This window comes from Salmo salar, chromosome ssa16 (assembly GCF_905237065.1).
Source record: "Salmo salar chromosome ssa16, Ssal_v3.1, whole genome shotgun sequence".
NCBI classification, from domain to species: domain Eukaryota; kingdom Metazoa; phylum Chordata; class Actinopteri; order Salmoniformes; family Salmonidae; genus Salmo; species Salmo salar.
In genome coordinates this window covers 79,948,217-79,965,328 of record NC_059457.1, presented here as the reverse complement: position 1 = coordinate 79,965,328, position 17,112 = coordinate 79,948,217, and the positions used below count along the sequence as shown (strand labels likewise).

The window sequence follows — 17,112 nt, the reverse complement described above, 5'->3', positions numbered from 1 at the left end:
GGTTCACCCCCCTCTATCCTTCACTGTGACGGTGTGGTTCACTCCCCTCTACCCTTCACTGTGACGGTGTGGTTCACTCCCCTCTACCCTTCACTGTGACGGTGTGGTTCACTCCCCTCTACCCTTCACTGTGATGTTGTGGTTCACTCCCCTCTACCCTTCACTGTGACGGTGTGGTTCACTCCCCTCTACCCTTCACTGTGACGGTGTGGTTCACTCCCCTCTATCCTTCACTGTGACGGTGTGGTTCACTCCCCTCTATCCTTCACTGTGACGGTGTGGTTCACTCCCCTCTATCCTTCACTGTGACGGTGTGGTTCAATCCCCTCTATCCTTCACTGTGACGGTGTGGTTCTCTCCCCTCTATCCTTCACTGTGACGGTGTGGTTCACTCCCCTCTATCCTTCACTGTGATGTTGTGGTTCACTCCCCTCTATCCTTCACTGTGATGTTGTGGTTCACTCCCCTCTATCCTTCACTGTGATGTTGTTCACTCCCCTCTACCGTTCACTGTGACGGTATGGTTCACTCCCCTCTATCCTTCACTGTGATGTTGTTCACTCCCCTCTACCGTTCACTGTGACGGTATGGTTCACTCCCCTCTATCCTTCACTGTGATGTTGTTCACTCCCCTCTACCGTTCACTGTGACGGTATGGTTCACTCCCCTCTATTCTTCACTGTGATGTTGTGGTTCTTTCCACTCTATCCTTCACTGTGATGTTGTGGTTCTCTCCCCTCTACCCTTCACTGTGATGTTGTGGTTCACTCCCCTCTATCCTTCACTGTGATGTTGTGGTTCACTCCCCTCTATCCTTCACTGTGATGTTGTGGTTCTCTCCCCTCTATCCTTCACTGTGATGTTGTGGTTCACTCCCCTCTATCCTTCACTGTGATGTTGTGGTTCTCTCCCCTCTATCCTTCACTGTGACAGTGTGGTTCACTCCCCTCTATCCTTCACTGTGACGGTGTGGTTCACTCCCCTCTATCCTTCACTGTGATGTTGTGGTTCACTCCCCTCTATCCTTCACTGTGATGTTGTTCACTCCCCTCTAACGTTCACTGTGACGGTGTGGTTCACTCCCCTCTATCCTTCACTGTGATGTTGTGGTTCTCTCCCCTCTATCCTTCACTGTGATGTTGTGGTTCACTCCCCTCTATCCTTCACTGTGATGTTGTGGTTCACTCCCCTCTATCCTTCACTGTGATGTTGTGGTTCACTCCCCTCTATCCTTCACTGTGATGTTGTGGTTCTTTCCCCTCTATCCTTCACTGTGATGTTGTGGTTCTCTCCCCTCTATCCTTCACTGTGATGTTGTGGTTCTCTCCCCTCTATCCTTCACTGTGATGTTGTGGTACTTTCCCCTCTATCCTTCACTGTGATGTTGTGGTTCACTCCCCTCTATCCTTCACTGTGATGTTGTGGTTCACTCCCCTCTATCCTTCACTGTGATGTTGTGGTTCACTCCCCTCTATCCTTCACTGTGTTGTGGTTCTCTCCCCTCTATCCTTCACTGTGTTGTGGTTCTCTCCCCTCTATCCTTCACTGTGATGTTGTGGTTCACTCCCCTCTATCCTTCACTGTGATGTTGTGGTTCTCTCCCCTCTATCCTTCACTGTGATGTTGTGGTTCACTCCCCTCTATCCTTCACTGTGATGTTGTGGTTCACTCCCCTCTATCCTTCACTGTGATGTTGTGGTTCTCTCCCCTCTATCCTTCACTGTGATGTTGTGGTTCACTCCCCTCTACCCTTCACTGTGATGTTGTTCACTCCCCTCTATCCTTCACTGTGATGTTGTGGTTCACTCCCCTCTATCCTTCACTGTGATGTTGTGGTTCTCTCCCCTCTATCCTTCACTGTGATGGTGTGGTTCACTCCCCTCTATCCTTCACTGTGATGTTGTGGTTCTCTCCCCTCTATCCTTCACTGTGATGGTGTGGTTCACTCCCCTCTATCCTTCACTGTGATGTTGTTCACTCCCCTCTATCCTTCACTGTGATGTTGTGGTTCTCTCCCCTCTATCCTTCACTGTGATGTTGTGGTTCACTCCCCTCTATCCTTCACTGTGACGTTGTGGTTCACTCCCCTCTATCCTTCACTGTGACGGTGTGGTTCTCTCCCCTCTATCCTTCACTGTGATGTTGTGGTTCACTCCCCTCTATCCTTCACTGTGATGTTGTGGTTCACTCCCCTCTATCCTTCACTGTGATGTTGTGGTTCACTCCCCTCTATCCTTCACTGTGATGTTGTTCACTCCCCTCTATCCTTCACTGTGACGGTGTGGTTCACTCCCCTCTACCCTTCACTGTGATGTTGTGGTTCACTCCCCTCTACCCTTCACTGTGATGTTGTGGTTCTCTCCCCTCTACCCTTCACTGTGACAGTGTGGTTCACCCCCCTCTATCCTTCACTGTGATGTTGTTCACTCCCCTCTATCCTTCACTGTGACGGTGTGGTTCACTCCCCTCTATCCTTCACTGTGACGGTGTGGTTCACTCCCCTCTATCCTTCACTGTGATGTTGTGGTTCACTCCCCTCTATCCTTCACTGTGATGTTGTGGTTCACTCCCCTCTACCCTTCACTGTGATGTTGTGGTTCACTCCCCTCTATCCTTCACTGTGTTGTGGTTCACTCCCCTCTATCCTTCACTGTGATGTTGTTCACTCCCCTCTATCCTTCACTGTGATGTTGTTCACTCCCCTCTATCCTTCACTGTGATGTTGTTCACTCCCCTCTATCCTTCACTGTGATGTTGTTCACTCCCCTCTATCCTTCACTGTGATGTTGTTCACTCCCCCTCTATCCTTCACTGTGATGTTGTTCACTCCCCTCTATCCTTCACTGTGATGTTGTTCACTCCCCTCTATCCTTCACTGTGATGTTGTTCACTCCCCTCTATCCTTCACTGTGATGTTGTTCACTCCCCTCTATCCTTCACTGTGATGTTGTTCACTCCCCTCTATCCTTCACTGTGATGTTGTTCACTCCCCTCTATCCTTCACTGTGATGTTGTGGTTCACTCCCCTCTATCCTTCACTGTGATGTTGTGGTTCACTCCCCTCTATCCTTCACTGTGATGTTGTTTCACTCCCCTCTATCCTTCACTGTGATGTTGTTCACTCCCCTCTATCCTTCACTGTGATGTTGTTCACTCCCCTCTATCCTTCACTGTGATGTTGTTCACTCCCCTCTATCCTTCACTGTGATGTTGTTCACTCCCCTCTATCCTTCACTGTGATGTTGTTCACTCCCCTCTATCCTTCACTGTGATGTGGTTCACTCCCCTCTACCCTTCACTGTGATGTTGTTCACTCCCCTCTATCCTTCACTGTGATGTTGTTCACTCCCCTCTACTGTGATGTTGTGGTTCACTCCCCTCTATCCTTCACTGTGATGTTGTGGTTCACTCCCCTCTACCCTTCACTGTGATGTTGTGGTTCACTCCCCTCTATCCTTCACTGTGATGTTGTGGTTCACTCCCCTCTATCCTTCACTGTGATGTTGTTCACTCCCCTCTATCCTTCACTGTGATGTTGTTCACTCCCCTCTATCCTTCACTGTGATGTTGTTCACTCCCCTCTATCCTTCACTGTGATGTTGTTCACTCCCCTCTATCCTTCACTGTGATGTTGTTCACTCCCCTCTATCCTTCACTGTGATGTTGTTCACTCCCCTCGATCCTTCACTGTGATGTTGTTCACTCCCCTCTATCCTTCACTGTGATGTTGTTCACTCCCCTCTATCCTTCACTGTGATGTTGTGGTTCACTCCCCTCTATCCTTCACTGTGATGTTGTGGTTCACTCCCCTCTATCCTTCACTGTGATGTTGTGGTTCACTCCCCTCTATCCTTCACTGTGATGTTGTTCACTCCCCTCTATCCTTCACTGTGATGTTGTTCACTCCCCTCTATCCTTCACTGTGATGTTGTTCACTCCCCTCTATCCTTCACTGTGATGTTGTTCACTCCCCTCTATCCTTCACTGTGATGTTGTTCACTCCCCTCTATCCTTCACTGTGATGTGGTTCACTCCCCTCTACCCTTCACTGTGATGTTGTTCACTCCCCTCTATCCTTCACTGTGATGTTGTTCACTCCCCTCTACTGTGATGTTGTGGTTCACTCCCCTCTATCCTTCACTGTGATGTTGTGGTTCACTCCCCTCTACCCTTCACTGTGATGTTGTGGTTCACTCCCCTCTATCCTTCACTGTGATGTTGTGGTTCACTCCCCTCTATCCTTCACTGTGATGTTGTGGTTCACTCCCCTCTACCCTTCACTGTGATGTTGTGGTTCACTCCCCTCTATCCTTCACTGTGACAGTGTGGTTCACCCCCCTCTATCCTTCACTGTGACGGTGTGGTTCACTCCCCTCTATCCTTCACTGTGACAGTGTGGTTCACCCCCCTTTATCCTTCACTGTGATGTTGTTCACTCCCCTCTATCCTTCACTGTGATGTTGTTCACTCCCCTCTATCCTTCACTGTGATGTTGTTCACTCCCCTCTATCCTTCACTGTGATGTGGTTCACTCCCCTCTATCCTTCACTGTGATGTTGTTCACTCCCCTCGATCCTTCACTGTGATGTTGTGGTTCACTCCCCTCTATCCTTCACTGTGATGTTGTGGTTCACTCCCCTCTATCCTTCACTGTGATGTTGTGGTTCACTCCCCTCTATCCTTCACTGTGATGTTGTTCACTCCCCTCTATCCTTCACTGTGATGTTGTTCACTCCCCTCTATCCTTCACTGTGATGTTGTTCACTCCCCTCTATGCTTCACTGTGATGTTGTGGTTCTCTCCCCTCTATCCTTCACTGTGACGGTGTGGTTCACTCCCCTCTATCCTTCACTGTGACAGTGTGGTTCACCCCCCTTTATCCTTCACTGTGATGTTGTTCACTCCCCTCTATCCTTCACTGTGATGTTGTTCACTCCCCTCTATGCTTCACTGTGATGTTGTGGTTCTCTCCCCTCTATCCTTCACTGTGACGGTGTGGTTCACTCCCCTCTATCCTTCACTGTGACAGTGTGGTTCACCCCCTCTATCCTTCACTGTGACGGTGTGGTTCACTCCCCTCTACCCTTCACTGTGACGGTGTGGTTCACTCCCCTCTACCCTTCACTGTGACGGTGTGGTTCACTCCCCTCTACCCTTCACTGTGATGTTGTGGTTCACTCCCCTCTACCCTTCACTGTGACGGTGTGGTTCACTCCCCTCTACCCTTCACTGTGACGGTGTGGTTCACTCCCCTCTATCCTTCACTGTGACGGTGTGGTTCACTCCCCTCTATCCTTCACTGTGACGGTGTGGTTCACTCCCCTCTATCCTTCACTGTGACGGTGTGGTTCAATCCCCTCTATCCTTCACTGTGACGGTGTGGTTCTCTCCCCTCTATCCTTCACTGTGACGGTGTGGTTCACTCCCCTCTATCCTTCACTGTGATGTTGTGGTTCACTCCCCTCTATCCTTCACTGTGATGTTGTGGTTCACTCCCCTCTATCCTTCACTGTGATGTTGTTCACTCCCCTCTACCGTTCACTGTGACGGTATGGTTCACTCCCCTCTATCCTTCACTGTGATGTTGTTCACTCCCCTCTACCGTTCACTGTGACGGTATGGTTCACTCCCCTCTATCCTTCACTGTGATGTTGTTCACTCCCCTCTACCGTTCACTGTGACGGTATGGTTCACTCCCCTCTATCCTTCACTGTGATGTTGTGGTTCTTTCCCCTCTATCCTTCACTGTGATGTTGTGGTTCTCTCCCCTCTACCCTTCACTGTGATGTTGTGGTTCACTCCCCTCTATCCTTCACTGTGATGTTGTGGTTCACTCCCCTCTATCCTTCACTGTGATGTTGTGGTTCTCTCCCCTCTATCCTTCACTGTGATGTTGTGGTTCACTCCCCTCTATCCTTCACTGTGATGTTGTGGTTCTCTCCCCTCTATCCTTCACTGTGACAGTGTGGTTCACTCCCCTCTATCCTTCACTGTGACGTTGTGGTTCACTCCCCTCTATCCTTCACTGTGATGTTGTGGTTCACTCCCCTCTATCCTTCACTGTGATGTTGTGTCACTCCCCTCTAACGTTCACTGTGACGGTGTGGTTCACTCCCCTCTATCCTTCACTGTGATGTTGTGGTTCTCTCCCCTCTATCCTTCACTGTGATGTTGTGGTTCACTCCCCTCTATCCTTCACTGTGATGTTGTGGTTCACTCCCCTCTATCCTTCACTGTGATGTTGTGGTTCACTCCCCTCTATCCTTCACTGTGATGTTGTGGTTCTTTCCCCTCTATCCTTCACTGTGATGTTGTGGTTCTCTCCCCTCTATCCTTCACTGTGATGTTGTGGTTCTCTCCCCTCTATCCTTCACTGTGATGTTGTGGTACTTTCCCCTCTATCCTTCACTGTGATGTTGTGGTTCACTCCCCTCTATCCTTCACTGTGATGTTGTGGTTCACTCCCCTCTATCCTTCACTGTGATGTTGTGGTTCACTCCCCTCTATCCTTCACTGTGTTGTGGTTCTCTCCCCTCTATCCTTCACTGTGTTGTGGTTCTCTCCCCTCTATCCTTCACTGTGATGTTGTGGTTCACTCCCCTCTATCCTTCACTGTGATGTTGTGGTTCTCTCCCCTCTACCCTTCACTGTGATGTTGTGGTTCACTCCCCTCTATCCTTCACTGTGATGTTGTGGTTCACTCCCCTCTATCCTTCACTGTGATGTTGTGGTTCTCTCCCCTCTATCCTTCACTGTGATGTTGTGGTTCACTCCCCTCTACCCTTCACTGTGATGTTGTTCACTCCCCTCTATCCTTCACTGTGATGTTGTGGTTCACTCCCCTCTACCCTTCACTGTGATGTTGTGGTTCTCTCCCCTCTATCCTTCACTGTGACGGTGTGGTTCACTCCCCTCTATCCTTCACTGTGATGTTGTGGTTCTCTCCCCTCTATCCTTCACTGTGATGGTGTGGTTCTCTCCCCTCTACCCTTCACTGTGATGTTGTGGTTCACTCCCCTCTACCCTTCACTGTGATGTTGTGGTTCTCTCCCCTCTATCCTTCACTGTGATGTTGTGGTTCACTCCCCTCTATCCTTCACTGTGATGTTGTGGTTCACTCCCCTCTACCCTTCACTGTGATGGTGTGGTTCTCTCCCCTCTACCCTTCACTGTGATGTTGTGGTTCACTCCCCTCTATCCTTCACTGTGATGTTGTGGTTCACTCCCCTCTATCCTTCACTGTGATGTTGTGGTTCACTCCCCTCTATCCTTCACTGTGATGTTGTTCACTCCCCTCTATCCTTCACTGTGACGGTGTGGTTCACTCCCCTCTACCCTTCACTGTGATGTTGTGGTTCACTCCCCTCTACCCTTCACTGTGATGTTGTGGTTCTCTCCCCTCTACCCTTCACTGTGACAGTGTGGTTCACCCCCCTCTATCCTTCACTGTGATGTGGTTCACTCCCCTCTATCCTTCACTGTGACGGTGTGGTTCACTCCCCTCTATCCTTCACTGTGACGGTGTGGTTCACTCCCCTCTATCCTTCACTGTGATGTTGTGGTTCACTCCCTTCTATCCTTCACTGTGATGTTGTGGTTCACTCCCCTCTACCCTTCACTGTGATGTTGTGGTTCACTCCCCTCTATCCTTCACTGTGTTGTGGTTCACTCCCCTCTATCCTTCACTGTGATGTTGTGGTTCACTCCCCTCTACCCTTCACTGTGATGTTGTGGTTCACTCCCCTCTATCCTTCACTGTGATGTTGTGGTTCACTCCCCTCTATCCTTCACTGTGATGTTGTGGTTCACTCCCCTCTATCCTTCACTGTGATGTTGTGGTTCACTCCCCTCTATCCTTCACTGTGATGTTGTGGTTCTCTCCCCTCCACCCTTCACTGTGACGGTGTGGTTCTCTCCCCTCTATCCTTCACTGTGATGTTGTGGTTCTCTCCCCTCTATCCTTCACTGTGATGTTGTGGTTCTCTCCCCTCTATCCTTCACTGTGACGGTGTGGTTCACTCCCCTCTATCCTTCACTGTGATGTTGTGGTTCACTCCCCTCTATCCTTCACTGTGACGGTGTGGTTCACTCCCCTCTATCCTTCACTGTGATGTTGTGGTTCTCTCCCCTCTATCCTTCACTGTGACGGTGTGGTTCACTCCCCTCTATCCTTCACTGTGATGTTGTGGTTCACTCCCCTCTATCCTTCACTGTGATGTTGTGGTTCACTCCCCTCTATCCTTCACTGTGATGTTGTGGTTCTCTCCCCTCCACCCTTCACTGTGACGGTGTGGTTCACTCCCCTCTATCCTTCACTGTGATGTTGTGGTTCTCTCCCCTCTATCCTTCACTGTGATGTTGTGGTTCTCTCCCCTCTATCCTTCACTGTGACGGTGTGGTTCACTCCCCTCTATCCTTCACTGTGATGTTGTGGTTCACTCCCCTCTATCCTTCACTGTGACGGTGTGGTTCACTCCCCTCTATCCTTCACTGTGATGTTGTGGTTCACTCCCCTCTACCCTTCACTGTGATGTTGTGGTTCACTCCCCTCTATCCTTCACTGTGATGTTGTGGTTCACTCCCCTCTATCCTTCACTGTGATGTTGTGGTTCTCTCCCCTCTATCCTTCACTGTGATGTTGTGGTTCACTCCCCTCTATCCTTCACTGTGATGTTGTGGTTCACTCCCCTCTATCCTTCACTGTGATGTTGTGGTTCTCTCCCCTCTATCCTTCACTGTGACGGTGTGGTTCACTCCCCTCTATCCTTCACTGTGATGTTGTGGTTCACTCCCCTCTATCCTTCACTGTGATGTTGTGGTTCACTCCCTTCTATCCTTCATTGTAACTACATGGGCAAACAGGACATGGCCAATAACTGGCATAAATTCCACTGCCATGCAGCCACTCATACCCTCTCTTTTCTCAGCCTCGGGGCAGACACTGGGCAGCCTCTCTAATCTGCATTGTCTACCACACAAATCCACTCCCCACTGGGCCCCAGTAAGTCATATAACTGTATATGAATCCAGTCTCCACTGGGCCCCAGTAAGTCATATAACTGTATATGAATCCAGTCTCCACTGGGCCCCAGTAAGTTATACAACTGTATATGAATCCAGTCTCCACTGGGCCCCAGTAAATAATAACTGTATATGAATCCAGTCTCCACTGGGCCCCAGTAAATAATAACTGTATATGAATCCAGTCTCCACTGGGCCCCAGTAAATAATATCTGTATATGAATCCAGTCTCCACTGGGCCCCAGTAAGTCATACATCTGTATATGAATCCAGTCTCCACTGGGCCCCAGTAAGTGATACAACTGTATATGATACCAGTCTCCACTGGGCCCCAGTAAATAATAACTGTATATGAATCCAGTCTCCACTGGGCCCCAGTAAATAATAACTGTATATGAATCCAGTCTCCACTGGGCCCCAGTAAATAATAACTGTATATGAATCCAGTCTCCACTGGGCCCCAGTAAATAATAACTGTATATGAATCCAGTCTCCACTGGGCCCCAGTAAGTCATACATCTGTATATGAATCCAGTCTCCACTGGGCCCCAGTAAGTGATACAACTGTATATGAATCCAGTCTCCACTGGGCCCCAGTAAATAATAACTGTATATGAATCCAGTCTCCACTGGGCCCCAGTAAGTCATATATCTGTATATGAATCCAGTCTCCACTGGGCCCCAGTAAATAATAACTGTATATGAATCCAGTCTCCACTGGGCCCCAGTAAATAATAACTGTATATGAATCCAGTCTCCACTGGGCCCCAGTAAATAATAACTGTATATGAATCCAGTCTCCACTGGGCCCCAGTAAGTAATAACTGTATATGCATTGTCCTGTTCACCCAGTTTCTTAATCCCTGTAAACAGTCTAGACAGTGGAACCTCTTTAGCATATGGACCCCCATATGCTATCCTCCATCTCCCTTCACTACTAGGCTGCTAGCTGGGGCTTGTTGACCCACTAAGGCACCACTCCAGGGCTCCTTTCTAATCAAATCTAAAGAGATGGAGCCAGGGCTTTTCACGCCAGCCCGCTGAAGTCCAATTGAAAACGGTCTGTTCAATACAATTTGGACCCTGAGGAAGTGGGCTCTTCCGAGAGACTTAATGGTCATCAAAATGTAAATGCCTTCCCTGTCAGCAGGAGGGGATGAAGCCTGTGTGAGAGGAAGGAGTCATACTGGTTTGGGGGGGGAAGGAACTAGCCTTACCCATAAAAATACATGGGTCACGGACTGTCTGAAACTCAAACATTGTGGTTACTGACACATCCTGAGTAGCATCCAGCTAACAAACTCATGGATGGCTGATGACTGCATCTCCCTAATGGCGCCCTGGAGGCAGGCAGGCAGGCAGGCAGTCAGGCAGGCAGGCAGGCAGGCAGGCAGTCAGTCAGGCAGAGTGTGTGTGTTGTTTTCCCAGCTCCTGGATGAGAGAAAGCGATGACAGCGAGAGCAGCGGGCGGGATAAATTGAGCCACACAGCCACTCATAGGTGACCTTACCTCTGCCCTGTCCAATGAGAAGGCCCCTGAGATTGTGCTCTGCATCATAGAGGGCGGAGGGGAAAGCTCAGCCAGCTGCTACACAACAAGAAAGAGGGAGCTTTTAGCTCCATGTCCTGCTGTTCATCTAACACACACTATTGTTAGCCTCTACAGATGATTTGACCTTTTCCTACAGATTATTATCCCTTCAAGCACTGGCCTTTATCAGTCTCATCTCTCCCATCTTTGTCCCATTCCTCTTATCTATCCTCTCCTTTATTAGCCTAGGATCTGGTAATGGGTTAGATTGGAGGACTGCAGCGTTCCGCCCGGTCCGCCCAGTGAGGGGGGTCCAGGTGGTTAACCCACTGTGGGGAGCTGTTGTAATACTGATCCACTGAACCGATTGGAGTCAGTGAAGCTCTGGTTTGTTTCACACCAGGTTACACTAAAGGAGGGATTCCACAGGGAGGTAGACACAGGTTGGCACCCAGGCACACGTTGCTGAAGAGATCTGATAGCCTATGCATGGAAACATGAAGCACCATGTGAACTGTAGACTACATAACATGTGTAAACAACAACCTCCAGAGATCAGGTTACCTGCCAGCTAGGGCTGGGAATTGCCAGGGACCTCACGATATCATATTATCACCATACTTAGGTGCCGATACGATATGTATTGCGATTTGATACTGTGATTTCTATTGCGATTTCGATGTTCCAAACATATTGCTCACCATATGTCTGCTGCGGAGGGATGAGGGAGAGCCATGAGAAAACTGGTTTTGATCAGTCAGGGAAATAAAGGTGCTGAAAACATGTCTTACTCTTTAAAAAGAAGATGAAGGAAAAATACTGGAGTTTTAGTGCAGGTACAGCCAAGTAGCACAAAATAATATTGTGATATTGTCAAAACAATAGGATATTTAGTCTAAAATAATATCCTGATACACAGGTGAATGCAGGTGGAAGTTATGATCCCTTATTGATTAGAGATCATGTTACCTGTCTGCCTGGCAGGGAGGCCAGAGATCATGTTACCTGTCTGCCTGGCAGGGAGGCCAGAGATCATGTTACCTGTCTGCCTGGCAGGGAGGCCAGAGATCATGTTACCTGTCTGCCTGGCAGGGAGGCCAGAGATCATGTTACCTGTCTGCCTGGCAGGGAGGCCAGAGATCATGTTACCTGTCTGCCTGGTGAGGAGGCCAGAGATCATGTTACCTGTCTGCCTGGCAGGGAGGCCAGAGATCATGTTACCTGTCTGCCTGGCAGGGAGGCCAGAGATCATGTTACCTGTCTGCCTGGCAGGGAGGCCAGAGATCATGTTACCTGTCTGCCTGGCAGGGAGGCCAGAGATCATGTTACCTGTCTGCCTGGTGAGGAGGCCAGAGATCATGTTACCTGTCTGCCTGGTGAGGAGGCCAGAGATCATGTTACCTGTCTGCCTGGCAGGGAGGCCAGAGATCATGTTACCTGTCTGCCTGGCAGGGAGGCCAGAGATCATGTTACCTGTCTGCCTGGCAGGGAGGCCAGAGATCATGTTACCTGTCTGCCTGGCAAGGAGGCCAGAGATCATGTTACCTGTCTGCCTGGCGAGGAGGCCAGAGATCATGTTACCTGTCTGCCTGGCAAGGAGGCCAGAGGTCATGTTACCTGTCTGCCTGGCAGGGAGGCCAGAGATCATGTTACCTGTCTGCCTGGTGAGGAGGCCAGAGATCATGTTACCTGTCTGCCTGGCAAGGAGGTCAGAGATCATGTTACCTGTCTACCTGGCAGGGAGGCCAGAGATCATGTTAGCTGTCTGCCTGGCAGGGAGGCCAGAGATCATGTTACCTGTCTGCCTGGTGAGGAGGCCAGAGATCATGTTACCTGTCTGCCTGGTGAGGAGGCCAGAGGTCATGTTACCTGTCTGCCTGGTGAGGAGGCCAGAGGTCATGTTACCTGTCTGCCTGGCAGGGAGGCCAGAGATCATGTTACCTGTCTGCCTGGTGAGGAGGCCAGAGATCATGTTACCTGTCTGCCTGGCAGGGAGGCCAGAGATCATGTTACCTGTCTGCCTGGTGAGGAGGCCAGAGATCATGTTACCTGTCTGCCTGGCAGGGAGGCCAGAGATCATGTTACCTGTCTGCCTGGCAGGGAGGCCAGAGATCATGTTACCTGTCTGCCTGGCAAGGAGGCCAGAGATCATGTTACCTGTCTGCCTGGCAGGGAGGCCAGAGATCATGTTACCTGTCTGCCTGGCAGGGAGGCCAGAGATCATGTTACCTGTCTGCCTGGTGAGGAGGCCAGAGATCATGTTACCTGTCTGCCTGGCAGGGAGGCCAGAGATCATGTTACCTGTCTGCCTGGTGAGGAGGCCAGAGATCATGTTACCTGTCTGCCTGGCAGGGAGGCCAGAGATCATGTTACCTGTCTGCCTGGTGAGGAGGCCAGAGATCATGTTACCTGTCTGCCTGGCAGGGAGGCCAGAGATCAAGTTACCTGTCTGCCTGGCAGGGAGGCCAGAGATCATGTTACCTGTCTGCCTGGCAGGGAGGCCAGAGATCATGTTAGCTGTCTGCCTGGCAGGGAGGCCAGAGATCATGTTACCTGTCTGCCTGGCAGGGAGGCCAGAGATCATGTTACCTGTCTGCCTGGTGAGGAGGCCAGAGATCATGTTACCTGTCTGCCTGGCGGGGAGGCCAGAGATCATGTTACCTGTCTGCCTGGTGAGGAGGCCAGAGATCATGTTAGCTGTCTGCCTGGCAGGGAGGCCAGAGATCATGTTACCTGTCTGCCTGGTGAGGAGGCCAGAGATCATGTTACCTGTCTGCCTGGTGAGGAGGCCAGAGGTCATGTTACCTGTCTGCCTGGTGAGGAGGCCAGAGGTCATGTTACCTGTCTGCCTGGCAGGGAGGCCAGAGATCATGTTACCTGTCTGCCTGGTGAGGAGGCCAGAGATCATGTTACCTGTCTGCCTGGCAGGGAGGCCAGAGATCATGTTACCTGTCTGCCTGGTGAGGAGGCCAGAGATCATGTTACCTGTCTGCCTGGCAGGGAGGCCAGAGATCAAGTTACCTGTCTGCCTGGCAGGGAGGCCAGAGATCATGTTAGCTGTCTGCCTGGCAGGGAGGCCAGAGATCATGTTAGCTGTTTGCCTGGCAGGGAGGCCAGAGATCATGTTACCTGTCTGCCTGGTGAGGAGGCCAGAGATCATGTTACCTGTCTGCCTGGCAGGGAGGCCAGAGATCATGTTACCTGTCTGCCTGGTGAGGAGGCCAGAGATCATGTTACCTGTCTGCCTGGCAGGGAGGCCAGAGATCATGTTACCTGTCTGCCTGGTGAGGAGGCCAGAGATCATGTTACCTGTCTGCCTGGCAGGGAGGCCAGAGATCATGTTACCTGTCTGCCTGGCAGGGAGGCCAGAGATCATGTTACCTGTCTGCCTGGCGGGGAGGCCAGAGATCATGTTACCTGTCTGCCTGGCAGGGAGGCCAGAGATCATGTTACCTGTCTGCCTGGCAGGGAGGCCAGAGATCATGTTACCTGTCTGCCTGGTGAGGAGGCCAGAGATCATGTTACCTGTCTGCCTGGCAGGGAGGCCAGAGATCATGTTACCTGTCTGCCTGGCAGGGAGACCAGAGATCATGTTACCTGTCTGCCTGGTGAGGAGGTCAGAGATCATGTTACCTGTCTGCCTGGTGAGGAGGTCAGAGATCATGTTACCTGTCTGCCTGGTGAGGAGGCCAGAGATCATGTTACCTGTCTGCCTGGTGAGGAGGCCAGAGATCATGTTACCTGTCTGCCTGGTGAGGAGGCCAGAGATCATGTTACCTGTCTGCCTGGTGAGGAGGCCAGAGATCATGTTACCTGTCTGCCTGGTGAGGAGGCCAGAGATCATGTTACCTGTCTGCCTGGTGAGGAGGTCAGAGATCATGTTACCTGTCTGCCTGGTGAGGAGGCCAGAGATCATGTTACCTGTCTGCCTGGTGAGGAGGCCAGAGATCATGTTACCTGTCTGCCTGGTGAGGAGGCCAGAGATCATGTTACCTGTCTGCCTGGTGAGGAGGTCAGAGATCATGTTACCTGTCTGCCTGGTGAGGAGGTCAGAGATCATGTTACCTGTCTGCCTGGTGAGGAGGCCAGAGATCATGTTACCTGTCTGCCTGGCAGGGAGGCCAGAGATCATGTTACCTGTCTGCCTGGTGAGGAGGCCAGAGATCATGTTACCTGTCTGCCTGGTGAGGAGGCCAGAGATCATGTTACCTGTCTGCCTGGTGAGGAGGCCAGAGATCATGTTACCTGTCTGCCTGGTGAGGAGGCCAGAGATCATGTTACCTGTCTGCCTGGCAGGGAGGCCAGAGATCATGTTACCTGTCTGCCTGGTGAGGAGCACAAATGTCCCTGAAGGAATATCAGCAATATCAGCAGAAGCATGTTAGCATCACCCATGTCACAAACAGGACCTTTGCTTCGTGGCAACACTCATCTCTCACCACCTCAATGCAGAGGCTGAGGTAGGAAACACGGTCTGAAATGTATGGAGTGCAAACTGCAAAGTCCTTTCCTTACAGATGATGGCGTCATGATGCTTCATTGAGTGATCATTCTAAAGAGTAGGCATAATGTTTCTGTATGACAAAGACCATGATGCTGACTAACTGAGAACATTACTGAACCAGCCAACAGAACATTGTGTGAGCTCCCTCCTCACCTCAGCAGTCTGAATGTGAGGCAGTGCTGTACTGCTGTCTGGGGATGGATGTGATTTAGCAGGAACAAATGCTGCAGAATACAGAGATCAGGGCATGCTGAGTCTGAAATGACACATTTTACATGTTAGTCATTTAGCAGACGCTCCTATCAGGAGTGATCAGGGTTAAGTGCCTTGTTCAAGGGCACATTGACAGACTTTTCACCTCGTCTGCTCCGGGATTTGAACCAGCGACCTTTCAGTTACTGGCCCAACGCTCTTAACCGCTAGGCTACCTGCCTGCCGCCACCCTATTCACTATATTGTGCACTACGTTTGACCAGTGTCTCTGATCAAACGTAGTGCACTAATATGGAGAAAATAGGGTGCCTGTGACATCAGCATCATAACTCTGTAAAACCTGCGCACACACACACACACACACACACACACACTACATGGTTGCATAATGGGACTAAAAACACTAAAAGGCATCCCCCACTTATTATTACAGCCAGGACATCAGTGAGCAAGGACATCAGTGAGCAAGGACATCAGTCAGCCAGGACATCAGTGAGCAAGGACATCAGTCAGCCAGGACATCAGTCAGCCAGGACATCAGTCAGCCATCACAGGCATTACATAAGTGCTCTTTTGTTCGGTGTGCAATCTCATCCTCTTTTCCTCTCCCTCACAGCCCCATCTCTCCCTCACTCTTCCTCCCGTATCGCTCTCTCTGGATCACCGTTTCTGTCTCTCTTCTCTCTCCCTCAATCCCTTTTTGTTTCTCTCCACCTCACTCCCTCCCTCCGTCACTCTCTCTCTCCCTAGATATCAGTCATTCTGTCGGGAGTGACAGTTGTCCTGGCCGGGTTTGAAAGATAAAGGAAGTGTGACGTAGCAGTTTTCAGAGTGGATTTGCCATCTGTCAGACGAGTGTTCGGTGAGATGTCATTCAAGGTGCCTGAAAACGACAGGCTCTAATCCCAACCAACCTGATCTACAATCCAACCACATGTTTCCAAACATGACGCTGGTTTCTCCATCAGAAGAGCATTTGGTGATCTGACATGTTTAGAGAAGTAGAATCTCTGTCAGAATGTTCCAGGCTACTGTGACAGAGCTAGCCTTCTCTAAGATAATTCAAATATACAATATAATCAGAACACGTGCTACAGTGCACACATGGCCGACAACATTTGGTAAACAAAACAAGCATACATGGTTACAACTGGACTTAATAAAACAGCCAGGATAAAAGCAACCGGTGTCCCATCTCAGAATATATGATATAGCCCTAAATCATATCAAAGTGTATAGGTCAAATGGGCCGAATACAACAGGTGTAGACTTTACAGCGAAAATGCTTTCTTACGAGCCCATTCCCAACAAGTTAGTTAAACGGTATTTCTGGAGTACTGACGGAGCCCCAGACCAACAGTGGTCCTGACCGACCTTGTTCAAACCAGTCCTCAGCTCCTACTACTGACCACCAAGCCTTGAGAGAAGAACATCAGCTCAGTCCACACACTCCAATCAGTACCATTAACCTAGCCAATGTTGATCTAGTGCCAACAGCACTCGAGCACCAAATAAATCTACCCCTGTCCAGACCACACTCCGTTTCTCCATTCAGGAGAGGCCCACTCCAGACAGTTCCTTTGTACCTCTGACAGGACAGGTCCAGGTACTGGTGAGCAAGTCCCAGCAGGTAGCCCCCCTCCCCTCACTGTGTCCAGAGGGTACATGTAGGACACACACACACAGTCAGTGATGGCGGTGGGATAACCCTTGCCTCAGTCAGTCACACACCCACACACTGCTCACACCCACCGCAATCACCTTTTGTTGTTAACAGCTATGTTAACTCAATGTGTGACACTTTCCGCTTGCTCTTCTTTGCTGCTGGCTCCAACATCAGTGG

The 17,112-nt window shown here is 50.4% G+C and overlaps 1 protein-coding gene across 3 annotated transcripts in view; it reads right to left on the bottom strand.

Moving 5' to 3' along the window:
• Nucleotides 1-17,112, bottom strand: part of LOC106575459 (arf-GAP with GTPase, ANK repeat and PH domain-containing protein 1) — a 295,680-nt gene that overhangs the window by 276,960 nt on the left and 1,608 nt on the right. The gene's annotated exons all lie outside the window — the stretch shown is intronic.